Genomic DNA, 12,614 nt, shown 5'->3' on the forward strand with positions numbered 1-12,614 from the left:
GTTTTATCCTAGAGCTAGTAAGGGGACTTTATGAACCTACAGATTAGAAGCTCCAATGATACGAGATCAATTAATTAAACTCTTTAATTAAATTAATCAACATTCATTAACTACCGATCGCTCCACTAAGGACCTACAATTGCACTCTCCGTACTGTGGATATATTTCTTTATCTACGAATACAACCATTTAATAGAGTTTATATTTTAATTAAACTTTATGATATAAAATAATAATAATAAATTTATTATAATTTTGGACATTATAATATAAAGTTTATATTTTAATTTATATCATAAAGTTAATTAATAAATTAAATGATTTTATTTTAATTTTGGATATGATATAAATTTAATTAAACAAGAGCATAACTCAATTGACATAATGTTCATATTATCAACATCTTGGTGGATATAAATTTAATTAAACAAGAGCGTAGCTCAATTGGCATAATGTTTATATTATCAACCTCTTGGTTTGAGATTCGATTCCCCCATCTCACAGATTCGATTCCCCCATCTCACACTTTAATTAAATATTTGAAGGAGTTCAAATATTAATTTAATATGAATTGGATGCATAATAAAACTATAGGTTAAAATTAATGTGTATTAGATGTACATTAATACTATAGGTTATGAGAGAAATACAATTGAATATGGTCCAAATGTAAGTTAAATTAAATATATTATATTTAATTTAGTAATTAATTAATTGAAAAATTAATTAATAAATTAAATGATTTTATTTTAATTAGAACTGATATAATTAAATTAATTAAAGTAAAACTATAGGTTATGGGAGAGATGTTCATTTGAATATGATTTAAATGAAATTATTAATTTAATTTAATTTAATTAATTAATAATTTTTTAATGAATTAATTTAATTTATTAAAATAAATTATTTTAAAGATAACTTCCATATATGGGAGTTATTAGAAAATGTGGGATACTTCCCACGTTTAACTCTCAATCTCTCACGCCTAAACAGAGTTGGAGAGATGAAGTTTTTTTTAGAGGAAGAAGATCAATCACAGAAACGTTCTGATGAAAACTCTCTCCAAAAATTCTCTCCTCTTTTTTTTTTTTCAGTTTGAAATTGGTTCCCACGAAACCAATAATCCCAATTTCTTAGAGAATATGGAGGTTCCCAATTGACGACGTTCGTGTATTCCATTTTATGAAGAATTGGTCCTTTCATTTGAGTCCTCAACGAAAGTAAGTGACCTTTTTCCAATCTCTGTAAGATTAAATTCCAAAATTGTAAAGCATGCTTAACCTAATTTTTACAGTAGGTTGAGGTTTTTAGATCTCCATGTTATTTTATATATTTTGCCAGCGTATTAATATTTGAGAATCCAAAATAATTTCGAGTTGGATCTTGGTTCTTATGCTGCGTTATGGCTTTTATCCCTATAAAGTCACCTATGGTCATCCTAGTAAAATGTTAATCTCTTCAAGCAACAACGTTATAAAGAGAGACTAAACCATTTCGTAGTCTGGTTTTATACAAACTCTTTGTGTAGGATACCCCATTCATATGTGTCCACATGAATAATTAGGATTACATCATTTGTTACACTTTATAACTATTGAAACAATTACAAAGTGGGTCGTATTTATAGTGTTGCCAAGATAAGGCAACCAATTTTATCCATATACTACAGACCATTCAGGTTATTACTTAAACATGATCCACCTGTATGTCAACCATATACATGTTTAAGTTATATAAAATAACCTTGAATTTTAGTTTATTAGATTGAGTTACTCCTAAATGTTAAATAAAATAACTCATTATTGTATTAAATAAATGAATTTCATTTATACATTACAAACCATGAGATTTAGGGCATAATCCTCAACAATCTTCCACTTGTTCTAAAACTAGTGGAGTGTACAAAACAGTACATATAACAATTATAATATATTAATGTACACTAATACAATAAACTAAGGTGTACACTATACTCAGTAACATCTTCCATTTGCCCTAGACAATGTGGTGCATATCTCGCAGACTTAGACTCTCTAGATGGCCCTCAAATACTTAGCCTTTGTAAATGGACCGATAACATTGTGCTCTAAAGCTATCTTCATGGCTATCACGTCCTTTCGTTCCACATTCTCCCATATCAAATGATATTTCCTTTTAATATGCTTTTGGCGCTTATGACTTCGAGGTTCTTTAGAGTTTTCCACAACACCACTATCATCACAATGAAGTGTGATAAGCAAAGTCATATTTGGAACAACTTCCAAATCCACCAAGAACTTCCTAAGCTAATCGGCTTTTTTAGCAGCTTCACAAGTAACTACATATTCAACCTCCATGGTGGAGTCAGTAATACAACCTTGTTTAACACTCTACCAAACTATACTCCTTTGTTAAGAGTGAGCGTTGATCCTGATGTGGATTTCCTAAAATCCCTACCAATCTAAAAAGCAGAGCCAATGTATCTAGTAACGATCAAATCTTTAGCCCCATACACAAGCATAGAGTCCCTCGTTCTTTAAAGATACTTAAGGATATTCTTAACCACGATCCAATGATCAAATTCTAGATTGGATTAATATCTACTGACTATTCCCACTGCATAGCCTTGTACACAGCATGGCATATGTAAGGCTGCTCACAACTAATGCATAGGGAAGCAGTCTCATTTTCGAGCAAGGAGAAGGTGTGGCGCCACATTGTTCAAGCCCCGGAATTAGCACTTAAGGGAGCAATTTATCTACTTGCCTCGACATTGGGGAAGGAGTGAATTCCTTCTTGTGTAGCTGTGTTCCCAACTCCCCAATAAAATGAATTCCCGAAATGGTAGGTTTGTTGAGTCGGCGATCTGGCCACTTTCACTCATACAAATCAAAGGACCGCCTTCATAGGTAGGAGTTCACAACTCACTCAGGATTCAGGTCATGTTACCTATGGTCATCCTGGTGAAATGTAAGTCTCTATTATAAGCGCCATTATATAATGAGACTAAACATTTCATGGTCTGATCTTATACAAACTCTTTTGTATAGAATATCCCCGCTCACATTGTGTCACACCCCGCCCCGAGCCCTCCTCCTAAGCCCAAGGAGACGTGTGAGGGACCGTAGATACCACCCTTTTGTGATACCTATTGTTCATCTGAACCTCTTTACTCTCAATAAACTTTAAGTCAAAGAGATAAACAACAACTGATTGAGTAGGTCCATTTTATTACAACAGCGTAATGTTTATACAACTTCAATACTTAACTACAAAGTTTACAATAACAACTCTTAAAACCCCAGAAGTGTGACTGTGGCTGTAGCAGACCTTGACCTTAGCAGCACCCTGGAACTCCTCACCTTTCGCTACCTGGGAAGAAAACATGAAAGAAAAGGATAAGCTTCACAAAGCTCAGTGAGTGATAAGCAACTTCTAGAGTCTATTTTATCTCATAATAAAATAAACATATCATAACTAACATTCAAACCTCAGCCTTGAATGAGTCTATTCTCAACTCTATCTACACGCACGGTAGATAGTTAAATTGATACTACTCAGAATGAATTTGTTCTCAAACTCTACCTACACACACGGTAGATAGTTAAACTGATACTAGTCATAAATACTTACTCTCTTGCATTTCCTATGTTTCCTATGTACACATAGATCCCTACTTATAGGCCCAGAAGCTACGCCTACGAGCCTTCTGACCATCCCATACGAGGTTTCTCTCATAGACTCAAGAACTAGACCTCTCGGTCCCCTGACTATCCTGTGAGGTTCTATTTGAGGCTCAGGAACTAGGTTTATTGACCCTCTGACCATCTCGATCACATAATCTCATTCTCATGCTAATTACTCATTCATAACATAAGCATATACACTTTAATCTAAAAGATATGCTTTAAGACTTAAGGAAAGTTACCATACTTCCAGACCTTATTTCGAACCCTAAATTCCAGATTCAATTTTAAGTCCAGATTACTCATAATTTCAAACCTTATTTTGAGATACTTTCTTCTACAAACATGTTCTAAAATATCTCAAGAAGCTTACCTTAAAATCGTAGCTCAGAACTTCTCGTGGTTTGGCTGAAATCCTCAAATCATCAAGACTGGCCCAAGCTTATCAGAGAGCTCGACCCTTCTAATTTTTCCTCAATTTCTAGCCCGATTCCTTGGAGCTTCTTCTCCAGCAGCTCTACCATGAAAACTAGACTCTCTGAGCTTTCAGGTGGCTTTAAAATCACTTAGAACGCATGAGTATTTTGGGATAACTTCTCATCCTAAGTTAATACTACTTCCAGACTTCACTGCCCGATAGCATCTCCTTCTCTTGGAAGTTCATGATCAACCCATGGTCTCCTCTAAATGCACCTTCTAACACTCTTCCTTAAATTCTTTGAAGAAAATTTGGCTTATGATTTGAAGAGACAATGGTGGTATTTATAGGCTAAAAGAAATTATCCTTCTCATCTTTTAAGGCCTCAATTGCAAGACACCTCTTAGTCTTGCCACCACCTACTTTCTTGCCATTCACGTACTCTCATGCCACACACTTGCTTGAATTGTCTTCCTCATGCATAAAATTCTCTTTGTAGGAAACTTCATTCGTCTAGCTTCTACTAACTCAAGCTCAACATTCTCTCCGTATAGCCATTTGTCCATATGAGTTCATCAACCTTGCGTAATACAAGCCTCAGTACCGTTCCATCGTTTAGTCTATCGTGCAGCTCTTGCACTTCATCGCTTAGCTCCATCGTTTACTAAACATCTCGCTGTCGCTTAATATTTAGCCCTCTCGCTATCGCTTAATATTTAACCCTCTCACTGTCTCTCGCTGTAATCGTCTAGTGCATGCGTCCATCGCATAGCACCAATGTCTGATCGTGTAACTCAATCATTTAATAACCATCTCACTCTCAACGATCTTGATCTCAGTGATCTCGTTCTCAACGATCTCACGCATAGCCTATCGCATAGCTTCTACGCCTATCGTTTAGCTCCATCGTTCAACACTGACGCCTTATCGTCTAACGCAACTGCTCATCGCATAGCGTCATTACCCAGCGCCTGCATCTATCGTGCAACGCCCATCCTTGGCCTATCGTGTAGTGCTCATGCTCATCATGTAGCGCCATCATGTAGTCTAATGCTTAGCTTATCGTCTAACATCTGCTCATCGCTTAACACTATCGTTTAGCTTTCATGGTTATCGTCTAATGCCTATGCTGATCGTATAGTGTCTTTGTCTATCGTATAGCTCTATCGTGTAGCGCATCACTTCATATCGTTTAGCACTGCGCGCAGCTACACGATCATCTAACACATCGCTCAGTGCCGCCCATAGCTATACGATCGTCGACCCAGTGCCTTGCGCTCAAGCTTCTCTCGCTCACACAGCCTCAACGCATGAGCAACTCTTGGCAACGCCTCTTGCAATGCTTCGGCCAACATGCATCCAACCTCACAAACGCATTGTTGTCTTTGCTTCAATGCTTAATCCTTTTTAAGCGTCTACTAACTCAGCCTCATTTTATGCGTTTAATGTTTCCTAACACCACACGCATGGTTTCTTTTTTACTTTACACTTAGCTAAATTTTTACTAGTTAAGGCTTATCTCAAAGCTACTCAAAGAAAATCTCTTCAACACTTAGAAATTTTCCTTTTCTTCAACATAAGATTTAACTTATACTTAGTTAATTCCCTTAATTACCTGCTTAAGTAGAGAAAATGGAAATCCGAGTTTCACACACATCTCCACATGAATGATCATGATCAGATCATTTGTAGCACTTTACAGCATTTGTAATATTTACAAAGTGGGTCATACTCGTAGTGTTACCAGGATAACGTATTCAACCGTATTCATCTACTACAGACCATTTAGGTTATCACTTAAACATGATCCACCCGTATGTCTCTGAAGGAAATCAGACATGAGGATTTCCATGAGCAGCGGAAGGATCGTTCCAAATTTCAATCGTATATGAACATTAATAATTACAATACACAAACAAAAACAACAGACTATGCGCAAAACAGAAATTACAGCATGCTTTACTACACGATCAAGGGAAGAACTTACATACCTTTGAAGACTCATCTTCAACATCCCTCGATCACGAACACTCGATCACAACAACACACGAATGTTCGTACACTACGACCACTACACTGCACGATCAACTCGACCACGAACACGACGATCACCCCGAACTCCACGAACGGCCTCCACAGAACCTCGACTGTGTCGAGTTGAGTATGACACCACCAAAAAGGTTACCTTAGTATTCTCGGTGTGAGAATACAGAAGTTTGGGCTCTATGTGGACTTGGCTAGAGGTAGAGATCGAAGAAGAATAATCGTGTAAACAATTGAGCAAGTGAGAGATGTCAAAGCCTATTGTATAGAACGATGCCCAATCATTTAACAAAAGCTATGCGATCGTCTAGCAAAAGCTATGCGATCGTTTAGCTCATCGGCTAGCTGAGAATCTATCGTATAGAAACTCTCCACGATTGTCTAGTCTCTTCAAGCTGTCGTTTAGTAAATCTTATTTTAGGAGAAGAACAATCGTGTAAATGATTTACAATAATCCATGAGTTCCTTTCTGAGAATAGCAACTCTCTTGCAACTATCCTGAAACTCTTCTAATTTTAGGAAAATATTTTTTCCTTTTTATCTCATGATTACCATAAAACCACCAATAACCTCCCAGTCAATTGGTTATTAGAGAAAAAGATATAATTATCCAATAATTAATATTATTGTAAATATATATGATAACCAACTTATCATATTATATTTATAACCTATAATTTTAATATTTCATCTCATGAAACATATAAACCATAGATTTTTTTTCTATTTTATGGTACTTATTGTAAATCTCATTTACATTAATCCTCCACTTGATGTATCTCATACATCACACCGATCATATCATATATAATTGAATTCCTCTTGTCAATTTGAACATTTCAAATCAACTCCAAGAATTGGTTCTCAACTTGAATTCATTGAGCTACCAAGGGGACCTTATAGACCTATAGTTTGAAGCTTCAACGGTACTTGAATAACTAACTAAACTCTTTAGTCACGGGATCCACCATCCGTTAACTGTCAGGCACTCCACTAAAGACCGAAAATTGCACTCTCCTTACTACATATATATTTTGTGTCCATATCAACCAATCAACAGTGCGATAACTCTTCATAAATCGCTCGTAAGTACAGTTGGGCCAGTAACCGTTATACCTCTGTAGTTACATCTAACTCCTTAAGTACCACTGATCCCTCTAATGAACGTAAGTCATAATCCTACTATGATTGAGTCCTCTCTTCCAAAGAGAAGTTGTGGCCACTATGTTCAAGACCTGGAATTAGCCCTTAAGGGAGCAATCTATCTACTTACCCCTGCTTCGGGGAAGGAGTGAATTTTATCTTGTGTAACTGAGTTCCAAACTCCCAAATCAGACAAATCCCCAAAAAGGTAGGCTTGTTAAATTGGCAATCTGATCACTCTCACCCATACTAATCAATCGATCGCCCTCAAAGGCAAGAATTCCCAGAACACTAAGGATTAAGATCATGTCACCTATGGTCGTTTAGGTGATATATAAGTCTCAAGTATCAACGGCGTTATATAAAGAGACGAATCATCTCGTGGTCCAGTTTTATACAAACTCTTTGTATAGGACATCCCCGCTCGTATGTGTCCACATGAATGGTCAGGATCTACCATCTGTAGTAGTTCATAACACTTGTAAACCTCTACAAAGCCAGCTGTATCCGTAGTGTCACCAAGTTCAGGTATCCCTCCTTAATCCTTATACTACAGATCTTTTTAGGTTATCACTTAAGGCATGACCCACTTGTATATCTCAAATACATGCTTAAGTTTTCATACAATAACCATAGAGCTTTGTTTATTGGATATAAGTGTCAAATAAAATAACTCTTATGTTATTCATAACAATGTGTACAGTTTACAAACTACGAGACTCCGGGAGAATTAGGACACCAATCCCAACAGCAATGACCCTTCAAAAACTGCTTGTATGTATAGTTAGACCAACTTGTAGTTACATCTAACTCCTTAAGTACCACTAATCCCTCTAATAAACAATAAGTCATAGTCCAACTATGACAAAACCCCTTACAGGCCAAGAGAGGGTTTGGCGTCACATTGTTCAATCTTCGAAATCAGCCCTTAAGAGAGCAATTTATATACTTACCCCAACATTAAAGAAGGAGTAAACTTTATCTTGTGTAGTTGTGTTCCCAACTCCCCAAACAGATGAATCCCCAAAATAGAAAGCTTATTGAGTCGGCGATCTGGCTATTCTCACCCATACAAATCAAAGAACCGCCTTTATAGGCAGGAATTCAGCACTCACTCAGGATTCAGGTCATGTCACCTATGGTCATCCTAGTGAAATGTAAATCCCTATTATGAACGATGTTATATAATATGACTAGTCATTTCATGGTTCGATCTTATACAAACTCCTTCGTATAGAACATATTTGCTCACATGTCTCCAAACAAATGATTAGAATCATATCATTTGTAGCACTTTATAACAATTGTAATATCTACAAGTGGATTGTATTCATAATTTACAAGGATAATGTATTTAGCTTTATCCATCTACTACAAATTATTTAGGTTATCTACTACAAACATGATCCACCTAAATGTCTCTACATACATGTTTAACCTACAGATGATAACCTTGGATGTTAGTTTATTGGTTTGTGGTTTAATGATTACCTTGAATATGTGTTTTAGAGCGTCACGCCTGAGTTGTGCGAACTGTTGTCCGAACATCTCTCGCAGGTACTCCATGATCTCATGGGCAGTGAGCATTGGCTCATGCTTCTTGGCTAAGACTTCAGAAAAGTTTACCAAGATATATGCTTGGGCCTTCTCATTTGCTCTTATCCAGCACTCGTATGCCTCTTAAACTTTCGAGTGGCATTTTGAAAAAGAATAGGAGGACAATCCTCCATAAGGACAAAACGAAGTTCATCGAAGATTAGTATTGTATTGATTGTGTATTTCCATGTTGTAAAGTTTAGTTTGTCGGAAACGAGTAAATTCAAAGTACAGAAGTCATAATCTAATTTATTGAAACTATACAATTTATTTATATTAGTACTCTATACATTAATCCATTTGCAGAAACCAACTAAATATAGCAAAATAATCTAATGCACCCTAAGTTGCATCTATTTTGTAATGATGTTTCAGTGAGACAGGACAAAAGCCATAGTAGGGTCATCAGGTGCCTTTTCTCTGAAATGATACTATCTCAACCAATAGACAGAATAACTCCTTATTACTGTAACTACCAGTCGCCATTGTGAAGGAACTCTTAACGAAGAGCATCCATGAGCGAATTCGGATCTTTTCAATTTCATTGTGACTGAAATACAACACATACATTCTAACAAACAGTTATGCAATTTAAACTAATTAACGGCATGCTTTGATAAATAGACTACAAGGGATTGACTTCACACACCAGTTGAAGAATCTTATCAATCTCGAAATCAACGCAACGGAAGAACCTCTATGAACTCTATCGCCTAGCAAATCAGTCGGCTACGGAAGCATGATCGTCTACACGAACGGCAGCAACATGAACAATCACAAGCAAGCTGAAGCGGGGATGACACCACCACTTGGAGCCCTTGGTATTCTCAGAGTGAGAATCCAAAGTGTGGTCTTTAATGAATTTGGTAGAGGTCGGAGAAACGAGTTGATTGTGTAGACGATAAGCAAGTGGGAGAGTAAGCTATCGTATAGTAGGGATGCTTATCGTTTAGACAAAGCTACACGATCGTGTAGGTTTTACTAAGCGATCGTCTAGTAATAGGTAAACGATTGTCTAGAAAACGCAACATGCTAGGCAATCGTATAAGAAACCTAAGCGATTGTTTAGAGAAAGGCGTGCAATCGTTTAGACGCTGGTGTGATATCGTTTAAGTGATGAAGCTCTATCATATAGGCTTTCGGCTAAGCGATCAAGATGTTTTCACACCGATTGCGAATTTTTACGAACTCCTATGAAAAATGAAAATTTTCATTTTATTCTTTGGTTAAATAATCGAATCCTGAATTCTCCCACTAACGCACGATTGAGGATAATATTTCGGCCAATTATCTCATAATTAACCAATTTAATTAATAAATGAATATAATCATATTATATTCTTACCCTATAGTTTGATATCATATATCTACTAAGTAATTTCCCCTCTACTTGATATAAATCATATTTATATCTAATTTCCTCCAAAATAATGTATCTCATACATTTAGCCAATTATATCATATATAATTAACCAGTTCAATTATATCATATATAATCGAACTCCCTCTTGTTAATTTGTACATTTCAAACTGACCCAAAAACTAATTCTCGACTTTATCCAAGCTACCTAGGGGACCTTATGGACCTGTGACTTGAAGCTTCAACGGTACGTGAATAGCTGACTAAACTCTTTATCCACGAGATCCACAATCCGTTAACTGTCAGACATTCCACTAAAGACCAATAGCTGAACTCTTCTTACCATAGATATATTTATGTGTCCATCAGATATAACCAATCATGAATACAATGACCCTTCACAGATGCTCGTAAGTACAGCTGGGCCAATTTATCGTTTTGCCCCTGTAGTTACATCTCGCTCCTTAAGTACCACTAATTCCTCTAATAAACAATACAACATAATCCAACTATGTGTAAACACCTCTCGGGCCAAGAGAAGGTGTGTGGCGCCACATCGTTCAAGCTCTGAAATCAGCCCTTAAGGGAGCTATCTATCTACTTGCCCCTGCTTCGGGGAAGAAGTGAATTCTATCATGTGTAGCTGAGTTCCCAGCTCCCAAATCAGATAAATCCCCAAAATGGTAGGTTTGAATCAGCAATCTGACTACTCGCACCAATACAAATCAAAGGACTACCCTCAATGGCAGAAGTTCCCAACTCACTCAGGATTGAGGTCATGTTACCTATAGTTATCCTAGTGAAGTGAAGTCTTTGTCATGAAAGGTGTTATATAACGAGACGTTAACACTTCGTGGTCAGGTCTTATATAAACTTTTTGTATAAGACGCCCCCGCTCACATGTCCTCTACAGGATCGACCAGGATCAGACCATCTGTGACAAGTCACAACACTTGTGACCATTCCACAAAGTGGGCCACATCCATAGTGTTACAAGGATAAGGTTTCCCTCCTCTATCCATATACTACAGATTATTTTGGTTATCACTCAAGACATGATCCACTTGTATGTCACCACATACATACTTAAGTTACATACAGATAACCAGGGATTTTCTGTTTATTGGTTTGTGGTAAAGCAAATAAAACATACAACTAAGCAAAATCAAGATGTGAAGTTAATATCATATATTATAAAATACAAGCGTTCGTACACACTATCTAAAGAAATGAGGTTTCTTTCGTTTTGTTTGTTTGGTCACTACCTACAAATCAAAACTATTGATTCATGAGAATTGCCGCTGAATTTAGATTGAAACTATATAACTGTTTACAAACTACAGGACACGAGACTTTAGGGCATCAACCCTAACACATTGTTCGATCCAAAAATTGTTAAACTCGTTTAACATTTTCTTGTAAGTGTAACCCTCATTTTAGATTCTAGAGTTCCACTCCAATGAGTCAACCATAAGGAAAAACTGATTGGGGCAAAAACTAAAGTAACCCTATCCATTTTTGGAATCTGAAGTAAAGAATCATGCAAATGTCATCCGTATGGGGACACAAGCGAAGGTGTCACGAGGCCGAGCATGAAACTTTACTACAAACTAATGAGAGAGATTGTAAGATGTGTTGACACACACCCCGCTCCCACTTACTATAAACACTCTCTCCATTAACCTTAATATTGATCTATACAAATACCATCCATAGGGGGACACAAGCAAAGGTGCCTCGAGGACGAGTATAGATCTCACAATGTGAACTTTTAAGGAGAAATGTGGAAAGGTAAAATGAAATATCATATACCCCATTTTCCTCCCATTGAGTACTTTATCTAGGGCTATTTAATTTAGGAAAATTCAATTACTGATTTTAACTAAGTGATTGTTTAAATTCGCCCAAAAGTAACACTTATATTGGATGGTTAAACAATTTTGATTAATGTTTATTAAACACTTTAATAAACCTCAATCAACTATTGCATGTTTGTATCAAATCTATCTAGTTCACCTTTCTAGGTACGTTTCCAGATAGGGGTGTTACGTTTCCATCAACTTAAATACCCCAGTCTAGATAGAACTAGCCTTAGACAAAAAGTCCCTTATAGATACATTGGCTACAAATTTAATCTTTTAATTAAGAACCAATTTAATCCTATTAAAATGATTAAAAGATTAAACTTATTTATAATCTCATTAGAAATGTGATCTTAGGTCTATGTGAATCATGTTTTAAAACTATTTAAAAAATGATTTAACCTAAGGTTTGCATGCAATTCTGAATTATTGATTTTAATTTCTAATTCTATTTAATTATAACTTTTATAAAATAAATGAAATAAATTTAAACCATAAAATTGCATTCATTAACATACTTATATATT

This window comes from Benincasa hispida, chromosome 12, assembly GCF_027475165.1.
Source record: "Benincasa hispida cultivar pf3 chromosome 12, pf3_genome.v1.1, whole genome shotgun sequence".
NCBI lineage: Eukaryota > Viridiplantae > Streptophyta > Magnoliopsida > Cucurbitales > Cucurbitaceae > Benincasa > Benincasa hispida.